The 13270-nt window shown below is 41.1% G+C and overlaps 1 protein-coding gene and 1 long non-coding RNA gene across 4 annotated transcripts in view; one reads left to right on the top strand and one right to left on the bottom strand.

The window, feature by feature from the left end:
- The window catches only part of LOC117949807 (guanine nucleotide-binding protein G(o) subunit alpha), a 123002-nt gene that overhangs the window by 96218 nt on the left and 13514 nt on the right, over positions 1-13270 (bottom strand). The window lies entirely within an intron of this gene.
- LOC117949808 lies at positions 4077-12668 on the top strand. Its single transcript, XR_004657742.1, has 3 exons — positions 4077-4089; positions 4559-4566; positions 12592-12668. It is a non-coding gene; the product is annotated as an uncharacterized LOC117949808 (long non-coding RNA).

Below are 13270 nucleotides of genomic sequence, written 5' to 3'. Positions count from 1 at the left end.
CTGACGTGGCTTTTCATGCATGAGGACCTTTTCTCATTAGCAACTCTCCAAGCCCTTCTGTCAGCAAAGAGAGAGCACCATGTGCGTGTGTGTGTGTATGTGTGTGTGTGTGTGTGTATGTGTGTGTGTGTGTGTGTGTAATTTCCCCAAGCTTCGGCACAATCTCCACAGTGACCTGAAACATAGTTTAGTTTCACACCGATCCAGACAGATGGACAGAGAGAAAGACATATGGACAATTTACCATAATTTTATTAAACAATTTGGCTGCCATTTTGGAAGCATTGCAGGGGCCTGTTGCACGAAACTAAGATAAGGGATTAAGCCAGGATATTCAAGTTATCCTGGATGAATTTAGCTTGGAGTCGGTTGCACGAAACCGGATTGAATTAAGCCCAGCCAAGTAACCATGGAGATTTATTCTTTGCGGCTTTTTCCGGTGGGACGGTACTGTTTCGAGGCTGCCTGGCGTGTGGCCGCAGACCGGTGGCCGCAGACCGGTGGCTGGTGACCTGTGACCGCTGCCCGGTGGCCGGTGACCGGTGGCTGGTGACCTGTGACCGCTGCCCGGTGGCCGGTGACCGGTGACCGCTGCCCGGTGACCGCTGGCCGCTGCCCGGTGACCGCTGGCCGCCGCCTGCCAACAGACCTACGAGTCGCGTCAGTGTCCACTCTCTCTGTAAAAGTAGAGATGAGTAGCGCAGCGTCCGTGGTCTCAGCTTCAGGTTTATACAGGACGCGCTCAGAAGATTAAGTCTGACAATATTAATGTAGCGATATTCCCAAATGATAATAATGGCAGACTGGTCAGAGACCAATACAATCATGATTCATTTTCTTGTTGCTTATCCTTCTCTAATAATGGACTGTTTGTGTTACTCCTTAATATGTAGAGCTAATGTTTTATATTATAGCTTACATTAGTTTCATAACCTTCTCAATTAGTCTCACATCCCTGGACCAATAACGTGGCCTATATACAGGCCATATATATATATACGTTCATCACACCGGGAACAATGCAATGGTTCTTAATCTTTTTATTTTGGTGTGGTCACTTGTCAGAAGAATAAACCATAAATATTGTTTTACAAATGCTCACAGCGTGTATTGAAGTCACTTACTTATTTTTCTAGTTATTGTCCCTTTCTGATTGTTCTGTATGAATATTAATTGTAGCCTACAAAGAATTAGATATAGCTTATAGAGATTGGTGCATATGGTTGTAAAACATGTCCTCGCGTTGTGAATAAGTGTTTGAAATTAAGCCTAAAGTCCTTAAAGGGTCCATTTCCCGAGGAACATTAATTCCCTCTGCTCACTTTTAAGGCAAAGGCTAAATAATAATACATTTTATTTATATAGTGCTTTACATGTTAGTCAAAGACACTTTACAGTAAAACCAGCACATTTATCACATAAAAACAGAAACATGAAACTAGCATATGTAAAGCAATTAAAACACAGTGTAGCCTACAACTTTGTAAAATGTAGAGTGACTATAGGCTAAGAAGATATTTTTACACCCTTCACATTCAGTCGGGTCTGCTATGGTCTGTTCGGCTTTTTCTCTCCGTTTGATCGCACTAAGTCAAGCTGCGCTTTTTCGTTTATCCTGGATATCTTTATTCTACTTTCGTGGAACAGGCCCCAGGTGTTAAGTGTAGTGACAGTAAGCAATCAATAATCACATGATCAGTATTTTTTGTGTTTTATCACATTATATTTTGAAGATTGATAATCACTACATTTTGTATGACATGTTATTTTTGTGCGAGTGAATGTCAAAGTGCCAGCCATAGCCCCAGTGTATGCTCCAGTGTAGGTCACCTCCAATTCAACTTCACAAAGAGACAACATGTCTGTCTAAAGATTTAAAACAGCAGTAGGCAGTTGTTGTTTTTTGGCGTCATTGGGCAAAAACATCACAATAAGTCTGTTGGAGCTACCGCAACGGAGGATGTAGCAGGACTTTGTACTGTGACAAATCACCAATAAGGGCTTCAACCGGACATGTCCCAGCTGCAAAGGGCCCCATTAACTGGGGAGAAATGACCAACATTGGCCGCCAAGATTAGCATTAGCATGCAGCCACATAATAGTTAGCAGTAGGCTAATGTTAGCTTGTAATGGGATGGAGCAGCTAAAGGCTTCTGAACCAAACACTACCCGACCAGACATAGGGATGTGACGAGGAGGCTCAGCTCACGAGACAAGAAGAGACAAGACGAGACAAGAGATTGGGTTCACGAGAACAAGACAGGATTTTAACACTATTTTAAAGAAAACTTAATAATGAAATATTACTGGAAAAATTGGCTTTTTTAAATCAAAAGTCACAAAATGAAAAATGAGCACTGTGAAAGGTTTTGCCAAAAACTCAGATAGACTATCCCCGTATAACAAACCTCTTCAGACCTAATAACTGTGGCGTCCATCCCTCCTCCCAATCCCGTCTCTACAACCTATTCATCAAAAAGTTATTCATTCCAACTGCACTTTAATGATTTACGTAAAGCACTTTGAATTGCCATTTGGCTGAAAGGTGCTATGGGTGCTTTCAAGTGGCCTTGCCTTACAACCTCAGCCTGTCATTCAGTCACTAGGGCATTAGAGAACGCCTGTCTCGGAAGTTCAACAAACTCAGGGCTATCTCGCTGTTTTATTGTTTTGCAGCAAACGCTGTCTGCGTGAAGTTTAAAGCAACACTGGAGAACTTTTTGTGAAAAACTGAATTAGTACTCAGTAGAAACGACTTAATTCTGCTCTCGTGTACTGATATTGCAAAACACCTTTTTACCTCAACCAGAAATACCGTAATGTTTTTATCTCGCGAGATGTCACACCTCTAGGAGACATGTTTTAGCAGTAATGTGACCCAAAATTAAAGTTTGCCCAGCCACACGTATTTCATTACTTTTTTGTAATGTCTGAAGTTCTACCATGGACTCATTTTTTTGTGGAAGAAATCCCTTGGTTACCTTGTTTCAAGCCATTCTACTGTGGTATAGAAAGCCTACAGGAAGACTCAGCTTGATTTGTGCCAGTTCTCATAAATATTTTTAATGAGCTAAGCTGTTGGACTCTGATTGGCTAATAACTAGCAAATGAGAGCCTGGCTATTAGCATCCTTTACCCAGCGCAACTGGGCAAACTCATGAATAGTAAGGAGGTCAGGCACCATGATGTCAGACTGACCAGCTTTTATAATTGGCCTGATTTCTCCGCTTATTTCTTTTCGGCGGCTAGAGCTGACAGAGGAGATAGCAGTTCATTTTCACATTCATGACATAACACAAACACGTATGGACTAATATATTTCAAAAAGTGCAAGTAAAAACGGTTTTGTGTGGCAGAGCACCTTTAATAACATTGGCATATGATACTGCCGTTAGCACATAGCTAGATGCAACACTGTTAACACAGCAGAAGCTTAAAAAACAATCCCGTAGTTTCTTCCAATCTACAGCCATTGATGTATTAAGAGAACGCCTGGAGCAGATGACCAGTCCCATGTCCCATAGAAGACACTTTTCTTCTACTCTCGGCTTGTTAACGTAACACCGAGCCAAGAGGAGAACAAAACCGTTTGAAACTGTTTGAAATCGTTATAGCTCACAGGGATTTCTCTGAAATACGTTTACCTTTTTATTTTTGGCCACGTTTAACGTAAAAATCAGACATTATACCATTGTAGCTTTGACAGTCACATTTAAGTAAGGTAACTTGATAAATGTGGGTTTATTTTAAACCATGAGGCTGCCATTAAGGGGTGGGAAATTATATACATCTCTGAAGATATTAGGAACACACTGCGAGCTAAACCAGCCACCCTGATTGGCCAGTTTATACGCAGCGTGGCTCTATGGGTACATTGTTGGGATAAAGCCTGACATCTGGTGAGGGATCCCTGCCCTCTTGCTATCTCCGCTATCAGGGCTAAGTGCCGCCCAGGGTAGTTGAGAATAGTTTAAATAAATACAAAATGTTTCCTCTATACCTGACTAGATAGGTGATGGTATGGTATGGTATGGTATGGTATGGTATGGTATGGTATGGTATGGTATGGTATGGTATGGTATGGATATGGTATGGTATGGTAGCCATACAATACTTCATCGATGACACAGTGCTGCGGACCATAGATCTGGCAATGCAAGACTGTCATTGTCCAACAAATTTGCATTTACAATACAGGATTGTATATATATTATTATTTTTTTAAACACCTTAATCAGGTGTCCTTAGTTGCTCTAAAATGTGAACTAGTGGCTTTTGTGTGAAGGTGACTGGCTCTTGTCAGAGTGATAGACAGACAGATGCAGTGGTATTTACGTTACAACTAATCTAAAGCCCAACATTCTAAGTGGATCACAAAACACAGCGGTACAGAAGGTCAGTATCCCTGACAACCATAAACACAAAATAGTTTTTTTTTTTTTTTAAATGACAACAATGCTGAAGGACAGGACCTTGTAATCCAAGTAAGACTTATGTTTGGACACAATATCTGCGTCTAAACGGATCCATTTGTAAAAAATGACACTTCATATCCCAGGCTTATAGGTGGCACTGTTTCTGCAACAGAAATTCACCAAAAAAAACGGAGAAAAGAGGTGGAGCATGCGCATAGAGCTTGCTCGCTGTATACACACACAATAGAAGAAGAAACCACAACACAACAAGAAGATGACAAAAATGGCTAGTCCAAGCAAACCAGATTTGTGTTGTTGTTGTGATGAGGTCTTTGCTGGTTAAGAGGTCGAAGGCTAGAGGTTGAGGGGTGTGGCAATGACATCATCGATATGCAAGTGTGCGGCTTTGAAGACGGGAAACGAAGACGCAAGGGTGCCGCTTTTGAATTTTTCATCGTTTGTTTGGACAATCGGCCAAATCGAGGCAAAAAATGTGCGTTTGCACAAAAAAGCGTTTCCATGTGGATGGCCCCTTAGGCGCACGCACACGCAGACACACACACACACACAGACACACACACACGCACACACACACACACACACACACACACACAAAACACTCCTGCCTCTCTCCTTTCTATCTCCCATTTTACTCCACAATCACATATTCACGTACTCACACACACTCATAGTTTTATCCTCACACCTACTCATGTGAACACACACTAACATAAAGCCTTCAAACCACCCTGTGCAATCAGGTCTTTATCTCTGTTCTGCATTCTTGCTAGCTACCACCGTTTGTCCAGACACAACCACCCAGACACAAGACCCTGTGTGATTGGCTCTTTATCACTATGCTGTGTATCCACTCACTTTGTGGTCTTTGTCAAAAGAGCTCTTAGTAGTGACAAAGTGCACGCCGACCAACTTCTGTCATCACTGCCGGACAGAGTTTCAAAACGCACTGTGTGTGTGTGTGTGTGTGTGTGTGTGTGTGTGTGTGTGTGTGTGTGTGTGTGTGTGTGTGTGTGTGTGTGCGCGCGTGTTTGTGTGTGTGTTTGTGTGTGTCTGCGTGTGTCTGCGTGTGTGCGTGCGTGCATGTTTTTAGGGGAGCATTAGAGTGTTAGTAAAGAGTGAATGAGAAAGACAGATATAAAAATGTGATGGGTGATAAGTGGTATGAGAGAGAGAAAGAGAGAAGGGAGAAGGGAGATAATCAGAAAAAAAGATGCTATAAATAACCAAAGGTGTCAGTAATACAGCCCCAACTGACACTCGCACAAATGCATGCGTGCACACACAATCTACACTTCAAGCGGTGCTGGAAGTGGCTTTTATCCAGACTTAAAGTTCCCTTCCTGGAGAAGGCCATTAACCATTAGCATAATGCTTGCTTCGCAGGTGATATTATTAATCCAGACATGACGCCGTTTAATTTCCTGATGTATCTGTGACTTCCACACCAGGTACTAAGCAGCATTAGTGGTTACTCTGAACACATGATGACGGAAAGAAACGTTGTTTGTGCCGCCGGCTGTACACTGGCGGATAGACAAGTAAGGCAATCGAACTCACACGAATGGCGCAACAAGACCATTTTATTTTGGTGCGAACAAGCTATAACAATGAATCGCCTGCTGGAGAGGAGTCTTGGCTCCAGGTTTGGTCATGTGCTGACGGAGAGTTATTGTGCCAACGGGCAAAGTCTGCTTCCCACTAGTTCCGCAGGGATTTTAGAAGCTGCACACACATGCGTATAAACCCAAGCAGACAGGAGGAACAGAATAATTACACTTCAGTATTACATCTGGCAAGACCTCATTAAATCTGTCTGCCATTATCTCTCTGTTTCACTGTCACATGTGTCTCTCTCTCTCGCTCTGTACATGTCTTACCTTACATCATACTTGTTCCCTGTCAGTCTTTCCCACTTACTGTTACCTCTCTAGCTCCCTTGCTCACTCTTCACATCTCTCCTCCTGCGTCCTTCCCTTTTTTTCTCCTTTCTTTTTTACATTTGCAGTTGACTATTAATTTAATAATTCACCCTTCCCACTTATTTTTCTTTTTACAGGTAAACATAGATGCACGAGTACACACGCACGTACACCAAACGGCACTGGCAAAGCTTACTGGGCCAGTTGCAGAGAGGGCAATGGCATAACCGTTGTCTTATTAACAGTTAACGACAGCTGCGCAACGAGTCACAGCCCAAACCTTGCCCTAAAGCCTTGTGATTCAGTTAGAATTTGTGGGATTTTTTCTTATCAAGATATCTTATCGCGATACTAATGCCACGGTACTGTATTTTCTGTTACCAATTTTCTGTTTCATCTAAAAAGATACATTTCTCTGATGTACATTTCTCTCTGTTCATATCACTTCAGTTGTATTGCTGCAAAATGGGATTGTCAAGCAGGCAAAGTGATCAACACATATATAGTAAAAGATTGATTCTTGGCATCTGTGTATCGATACAGTATTCCCACTGAAAATATCGCGATACTATACATACCCCTATGTTAAATTCCCATAGAGGCAGATTTTTATTTTTAAAGGCCAGTTATTTCATGGATCCAGGATACTGAGCATAATGATAAAGGTCCCTTGGCCTTTGCCCCCATCAACACATACTCTCACCATACATAGAGATTGGTATGGGATACTTTCCATAAGATCATCTCTCAAAGCAAACCAAATAGGCTATTAGTCTAACCGTTAGTCTAATGTGTGTTTATTTAGGGCTGCACGATATGAGAAAAATATCTAATTGCAATTATTTTTACTGATATTGCAATAGGATTGACGATATTGGAGGGAATGAGCATTTTTGTATCACAATTGTCATTTTCAATAAAAATTCTAAGTAATTAAAATGATATTTAGGGTGATTGTTGCAATTATCTATACCAAACAAAGATTTTTTTTCTTTGGTCTGTAGGACAGGATTTGTAGGCTGGGACGTCTCTGCAGCACTACAATACTTCATTAAGAATGATGTGACACATATGTTTGCCTTTAACTAATATTGCACCTACCCTGTAATTTAATAATAATAATAATAATCTTTATTTGTAGAGCACTTTTCAAAAACAAGTTACAAAGTGCTTTAACAAGTGTAAAGACAATAATATCCAAGAGACAATAATACAAAAAGACACAAGCATAAAAACATTGAAAGACTAAAATACAGCTAAATATAAAATTTGTAAAATACGATAAAATAAAAAGGGATACAATAAAGTTAAATAAGATCGGGAAAGGCTTTCCTATAAAAGTATGTTTTAAGAAGCGACTTAAAAGAGTTCACTGACTTAGCTGACCTGATTTCCTCGGGCAGGCTGTTCCAGAGCCTCGGGCCCTGACCGCAAACGCTCTGTCCCCTTTAGTTTTCAGTCGAGACTCTGGAACAGATAGCAGACCTCTGCCCGAGGATCTCAAGGTGCATGTTGGTGTATATGCGACTAAAAGAAATATAACAAGGCGAGAGGCCATGAAGAGCTTTAAAAGTGATCAATAGAATTTTAAAGTCAATTCTAAAACATACTGGGAGCCAGTGTAATGAAGCTAAAACAGGAGTAATGTGGTCATATTTCTTTGTTCTTGTTAAAAGCCTGGCAGCTGAGTTCTGGACAGTCTGGAGTCGATCAATAGATTTTTGGGTTAAACAGGTGAAAAGGCTGTTGCAATAATCCAGGCGTGATGAGATGAAGGCGTGTAAAATGGTCTCAGTGTCCTTAAAGGTTAACATAGAAATATAGCTAAAATTCGATCTAAGTTGATAAAAACCTGATTGAACAAGCTTTGTGATGTGCTGCTCAAAATTTAAATTACTATCAAACCAAACACCAAGGTTCTTTGCCACAGGCTTAATGTGATTTACTAGCGACCTGACAGATGGCAGTATTTGATTTGCCATCTGCTGAGACCCGATGACGAGAATTTCTGTTTTGTCTGAGTTCAGCTGGAGGAAATTATTTGACATCCATTTTTTCACTTCACAAAGGCAGTTGTTAATTGAACTCAGCATTCCAGGGTCTGTGGATCTGACGGGCAAGTATATTTGTGTGTCATCAGCATAAATATGAAAAATAAATTCCATGTTTATGGATAATATGTCCAAGGGAAAGCAGATTCAAGGAAAACAAAATGGGTCCTAAGACCGACCCCTGAGGCACACCATATTTAACTGGACAGAACGAGGAGACATAGTTATTTACAGACACGCAAAACTTCCTATTTGACAGGTATGATGAAAACCATTCTAGGTCAGTACCAGAGATCCTCACCCAGTGCCTCAGTCTGTCTAAGATGATGTTGTGATCAATGGTGTCAAAAGCAGCGCTAAGCAATATGAATATTGCACTGGTCCATTTGAGAAGGCATCACCGTGTTTGTATTTCTGTTTTGAAAATCTCAATAAAAAGGTTGGACTTAATTATTATTAATTAATCTACCCACTTACTTCCTGTAGTCCCAAAAAACAATGACCAGAGAAAAATGCCTGAACACCTTAACACAAGGTTCTAAATACAATTTTTCATCCTCCGGCCAAATGGCTACGCAATGTTCAAATTTTACCAGCCACTTTTCAGATTACCATTGTTTTTTGGGGGTTGGGGAGTTTAAGCAAATCTACCAGCAACTTGCACATTTTACCAGCGGTTGGTAGATAGTACTAACACTGAACCCTGCTTACATGATGCAATGCAAAGCAATGCTATAGTCCAACTTGTATAAACGTTCTGGGTGAGCTCTAGCTCTGCATGTGGAGGGAGAAACAACAGAAAAACCTTCCAACATAAAGCAATCCAATGCAACATCACAAACACAGATGCTAAAATTATTTCAACTTCAAAAGCAGTCCAACAAGGTGTCACAAAGGTGCTATTTATTATAGAACTGCTGGATATAAACAACTTTTTTTCTGATTTCATTCACATTTCTGTCTCTCACCTAGGTGTGATACAACACAAAAGCAGAAACATGGATTCAGACACACTGTTCTAGCTACAGAGCCAGCCACAGTCACCATCAGCTGACTGACTGTCAGCTGAGTGCGGCCACGGTAACAAGACTCCTTTGTCTTGCAGCGCGCTGAACTAACATGAAATTTGCCAAATAGGTCTAAAACAAAACCACACACTCGCACAACCACTTCAACATATGCACACACACACACAACAGTAAAAAAAAATATGCCGTTGTTTTGATGTGTACAGGCCGGCACACACAATTTCCTTCCACAAAAGACCTTTGTTTTTTTATAAGAAGCCCTGATTAGCGCGCAGACCGCACACACAGTCACATTGACCAGGTCTGGAACAAATGTGCAGACCAAGAAAGAGAGCAGTCATGGCTTGGAGCAAAAACCGCCCTTCATTTAATGAAAAAGAGAACAAGGAAAGGTACAAATGTAGACAGAGACAGAAGAATTTGCTCTGCATTCACAGCACCTGTAACTCATGTGTTCTGACCGGACACATACTGTAGGACTATTGGCAACTAGGTTTAAAAATCTGGCGCTCCAAACCTGAGAAATGTAGAAAATTTCAGCAGATCTGAAGCTCTGGGACTCCAGTGGGCCTGTAACGATAAGGGCTGAGTTCCTCGTTTAGGGCTGGGAGGATTTGATTCTTTCACGAAACGTGGGTGTCGATTCCATTAGTATCGCGATTTTCATTTAGTGATTCTAGAAGTATGCGATCTGCAATTGGATAGTTCCAAGATTTGTAATTTTCTTTTCCTTGTTTAACAAAAACAAAAAGTTGAAGAATACACTTCTAGAAACAATATATCATGAGCCATTTCCCAAAAAAAGCACACAGTCTGACATTTATTTAATTTTTAAAGCAGATAGAATTTTTTGCATTTTCCGCTTTCCGTCTTTCTTGCTGGAAAACTGATATGTTGTAGTCTCCCTCCCGTATGAAAAAAAAACGTATGTGGAAAAGAACTGATTTTTTTAAATTGTCATAAAAAAAAAAAAAAATCTACACAATATTACATTTTTTGGCCCCCCTTGTATTACTGTTTTCAAACTTTTTCGATACCGGTACAGATACCAATGCCGGTTTCTGGACTCGGGTTGGGTACCGAGCGCTGCACTTTTTTGGGTACCGACCGAATTACGTCGTTACTACCGTGGACCAATTCACGCTTAATGCGGTACCTGAGAGCAAGTAAACACAAGCCTGCATTGTTAACAGAGAGCGGGGGTCTCTCTCTCTAGCACACACACACACACACAGCTTTGAGATGTTCCCTTGGTGGTATTTCACAACTTACAGAGACGGCCAATCAAATCATTTCGGCGATGAGCACACCCACAGCTATATTTATCCAATGGAGGATGACTATCTCTCTGACAGACTGTTGCAGATGACCAGTTACAGACTGTCTCTTGAGTTTGGTGCTGACATGAGACCCTTCCCTCCCTCCCTTCCTTTTTCTGCACGCAATTTTCTTTCCTTGGAGGGAGGAAGGGTGTACAATTATCGAGGGTCCAGATTAGAGAGCACCCATTGCACCTTGACGACCCAGTCCTCTGTCTCCCTCTGTCACTTCCTCTAGCTGGCCTAAATAAGTGAGAACATGGTCAAGAGCTGGGCGATATAGAGAAAATTAAATATCACAATACTCTTGACCAAATACCTCAATGTTGACATTGCAACAATATTTCATGGTTGACTATGGGTACTTTAACACAGTGTTATTTACACAATGAGATTTTTGATAAATATTCTCCAGAAATGTTTTGATGACTTTGTGGGTAAAGGCAAATACTATCAGCTAGAACAGTCTGGTAAGTTGATGACATCCATTTACTGTAATGCTGCCTTTAAAACCAGGTAAAGACAACACTTCCCATATTACGATATAGCCATAATCTAAGACGATATCTAGTCTCATATCGCGATATTGATACATTGATATATTGCCCAGCCCTAACATGGTCTTTCACTTGCCAATCTCTCTTCTTCAGCTCAAAATGGCTTTGCTTCCCTCATTTTACCTCCCCGACCTCATTCACTTGGATCCTACCTAGACTGGTTGCTTCCGCTGGGGGTCCCTGTAACTCTCCTCTTCATTTTATTTTCATTTTCCCTGAGAAGCCTCTATCGTCATCCCCCACTTTATTCTTCATCACTCTTCCTCTCTTCATCCTTACTTCCAACACTTATTCAAACTTCCTATTTCCTCCATGTTAGTCCTTTCTATGCCCACTGCTTCCCTCTCTCTCTTTCATCCCTTTTGCTACCCTCTTTCTCTTTCCTCCTCCCCTCTTTCTGCCTTGCTTTCTTTCTTCCCTCTTTCTTTCTCCCCTTCTTCCCACTTTGCGTCTTGCTTTCTTTCTTCCCTCCCTTTCTATATTTATTTCTCTTTCTTTCTTCTCTCCTTTCTTTCTTTCTCTCTTTCTTTCTTTCTTTTTTGCCTTTCTGGGCATTCATTTTTTTCTTCATTTAAACTCCCTTTCTGTGTTCCTCCCTCTATAACCCCCCTCTCCCTCTGGGTCTGCAAAAAAATACAACCACCTTTTTTCCCCTCCATCTTCTTCCCTTTCCCCCTACCCCCTCTTATTCTTCTCTTCTGAGGCTTAGACCTAATTATCTCCTGTTGTAGAGAAACCACACACAAACTCTGACACACACACACACACACAGACACTGGTGGGAACAGCCTGTGGGAAGCGGTGCAGCCGTGAGGGACGGACAGCGTTTGTTCTCCCTTCGGCTGGTCGCCTCCGATCACGTCAGCGTGGCACAAACACACACATGGATTGCAAGAGCAAGCCAAAGACGAAGAAAAGAATAAAGACAGGGTGTGAAGCTTGGTGTATTATACACACACAGCGGCGTACTGACTGAATGGGTTTGATGTTTCTTTGCTCTAATCCTAATGGCAGAGGATTGCACAAATTTTTCTTTAGTTATTTTAAGTAATGCTGAGTGCAGATATGGTGTTGAGCCTTGTTATGTGGGTTACAGTGAGGAACAAATGAGGAACGCTTCTATTCATCTATAAACTAGGGTGTGTGTGTGGGGGGGGGGGGGGGGGGGGGGGGGGGGGGGGGGGTTGTTGTTAAAGTCAATTATTTACCCTACAAATGTTATTTTTTATACCAATTATTGACCTAAATATGTTCTGTTTATATGGTACTGCCGGTTGCTAGCAAAACAGAGCGAAAGCAGAAAATGGAGAAAATCCATGTTATGTTATTCTTTACAAATTAAATAAATGTCAGACTGACAAGTGATGTGCATTCCTTTTAGAAAGCAAATAGTTTTTAAAAATAGTTCATGATTAGGGCCGTCAGGCTGCTACTATTTTGACCCTTTGAGGCATCTTTACTTGTTGTCAAGCCGCCACAAACACTTCCTACCTTCAATTCCCAGACAAGTCAAAAGCAATATGCACCTTGTGTGAAATGGAACCAAAATATCACCAAAGCACTTTCAGTTCAAGCTACCATCTACGAGCTAAGCATGCAGCTAGTATAGCTGATCAGGTTGATGCTAGCGGACTATATTGGAGAGTGCAAGTTGCCACAGACCTGTGGATGCAGCTGCTCCGTGTTGCCTGCAATGATTCGGGCTAGATTTCTTTCATTCAAAAGTAAACGCATATTCATGATAATCAAGATTAATGGAAAAAATGGCCAGATTTCTCCTTAATGACGGTATTGAATCTGATACCGTTGCTATTTTTAATTACTGTATTAACATATTACTGCCCGACCCTACCGAGTTCTAATATGGCACCAGTGCCTAAACAACCGGTATTACACGCACACACACATATATATATACACATATATATATATACACATATATATATATATATATATATAT

The sequence above is a fragment of the Etheostoma cragini genome, chromosome 8 (genome assembly GCF_013103735.1).
Source record: "Etheostoma cragini isolate CJK2018 chromosome 8, CSU_Ecrag_1.0, whole genome shotgun sequence".
Classification (NCBI taxonomy): domain Eukaryota; kingdom Metazoa; phylum Chordata; class Actinopteri; order Perciformes; family Percidae; genus Etheostoma; species Etheostoma cragini.
The sequence above is the reverse complement of the archived record's forward strand: the minus strand, read 5'-3'. Positions and strand labels throughout refer to the sequence as shown.